The sequence below is a fragment of the Alligator sinensis genome, unplaced genomic scaffold, assembly GCF_000455745.1.
Source record: "Alligator sinensis unplaced genomic scaffold, ASM45574v1 scaffold990_1, whole genome shotgun sequence".
NCBI lineage: Eukaryota > Metazoa > Chordata > Crocodylia > Alligatoridae > Alligator > Alligator sinensis.
The window spans coordinates 1,109,128-1,111,541 of record NW_005842506.1 but is presented as its reverse complement, the minus strand read 5'-3'; positions in this window follow the sequence as shown (position 1 = coordinate 1,111,541).

The following is a 2,414-nucleotide window of genomic DNA, read 5'->3' as shown; positions in this document are numbered from 1 at the left end:
CTCAAATTCCAAAATTAAAAGACAGACAAGACTTGAGTAGAAACACTCAGGGCATATGTACACATCGCCATATGGAGACATTGCTATGGTGCCGTGCTTTACTACTTCCTTTTGGAAGTAGTAAAGCACGGCGCAGCACAGGAGGTTACTCAGCCATGCTTGTGGTGCATGGATAGATTTACCCGCTATGTTGCCATAGCGGTGCACTATACCTGGGGAGCACACTGCTACAGCAACGTAGCTGATGAACACGTGTAGACGCACACGATCACTACATTGCTGTAGCATGCCATACGGCAATGCAGTGCATCGCTACATCACCATAGGGTGATGTGTAGATCCGCCTTCAGATGTCAATGTGATCCAGATCAGTCCCTTCATTTTTAAAACACTGGACTGAGTCCTTAACTGACAAGGGCTTGGAGGGATCTCAGCTACTTAGGTCACCTGTAGTTCATTTACATAGCGGAAGCCAGGGAAATCCAGTCCTCTTCGTATTTTAAATGACTGCTACTTTGGATTTAAACCAGGCTCAAATTGGGTAAGTCTGCAGTAATCCAGTATATTGATGTCTCTCACAGTTAGGTCTCTTGTTCTCCATAATCTTAGCATTCATTAAAGAGAACAAAGTCGGTCCATTGCTTGGGTAATGGCAAAGACCACCTCATTAATCTAAACGGAGTCTAACCATACAAACTCATCTCTGTGTGTATGCAGAGAGCCAGGAATACCTCTAAGTAGGAGCTTTCCCATTCATCTCAGCAAGCTATAAAATCAGGTAGCCAGTGATGGTAACTTTAATGCCAATAGTTACCTGTTTCATGCTTCATGTGTAAGAGGAGCAGGAGCGTCATGGTTTATAAGTAGAATTGTATCATATGGGCTTGATGACCCAGAAGGCCCCTACATTTATTCCTACACTCCCATCGGCATGATTTACTGATTAAAGATTCACTTTGATAATCCAAACAGGGAGTGTATCACCACTGCTGAGGTTTTAAGCCCATCAAGGAGAAGACAAGGTCAGCAGCCTAGCTGCTAGGGATACAAAAGCCACACAGGAGGAGCCAAGCTCAAGAAACAGAGACCTGCACAAGATGTTGAACAGTATTGAGCATGTGTGATGTCTCGCTCTAACAGCTAAGGTGGATCTTATTGTGTAGGTGGTACTTAGAAGAGTATTACACCTTTTCCAGCCAGTCAAATCAGCCTGGGATTTAAACATTCAGTCTTTCCCCAGCTGTAATGCTTTCTATTTCATTACCGTTTTTATCTGAGGATTTCAAGCAAAAAAACAAGCCTCAAGCACCACTGCAAACAGGCCAGTTTTAGTACAGGGGAAGTGACTGAGGACAGTACAACATATTGTCTAACTTGCTCTGCAACTTGTAAACCCTTGTGCAGATTACTCTCCTCACTTCCTAACAAAATTTCACAAATAAATCACTGTAGATCATTAAGATAATTGTTCTGTTAAGGGAGATTAATGAGAAAGTTACCAGTTTAGATCTGTAATTTAAACCAGTTGAGTCTGAGAGTTAGAGCTATGTTGCTCTAATCATCCCCATTGATGGAGAAAGCCATTCAACCTTGCATGAGAAATGCCATATAGCTAAAAATCCAAATTTCCATACCATCACCAACTATACGAAAATAATGTGATGGCTCCAATGGCAGGAATGTGACCAGAAGTAGCCCGATATCCCAAGTTACAATGATTGCCCATTTCATACCAAGGCATCCGAGGGCATGTCTCTGGTGCATGAGGGAGCAACATGAAGAGATACCTGAGCAAGCTCTGCACACACTACCTCTGGACCCAGAAGCAGTATAGCCACATCCACACCATGCTGCACATGGGCTAATTAGCTCTGCCAAGCTAACTGGCACATCTAGTAAAAACCCCAAGCATGGCTGAATATACTGCTCCAGAACTTGGCAAAAAAATAGCAAGGGAGAACATATAGTTTGTTTGTGGTAGTAATGATGGGATTTAGGGAAAAGAGGTGCTGGCATCCCTGTGGGAACAGAGGTAAGATATAGCAGGTTGTGGTACGTTCTTCTGTAGAAGTCCTTATTTTTGTGCTAGTGTGTTAGGTGCATTGTGAATAATAGGCCAAGCTTAACTACAACACAATGTAGTATTTTGCATACTGGGGTTATTGTTCAGTACTGGCTTGTAATCGGTGATGTTACAGTATCTTAATCACTGGTTCCCTAAATATCTTCAAGTTTGTTTTTTTCTTTGCTTCAATTGTTATACGCAAAGGAAGTGCAAGCATTCCCATTCCCCGCACTGCCTTCCTGCAGCAGACAAATGATGTGGCTGGGGGGGGAATAGGTCCCTGTGCCACACAACCCGGGTTGGGGATTCTCCTGGGCTCAGTGCTAGGGCCAGCCTGCCCTACCCTGCT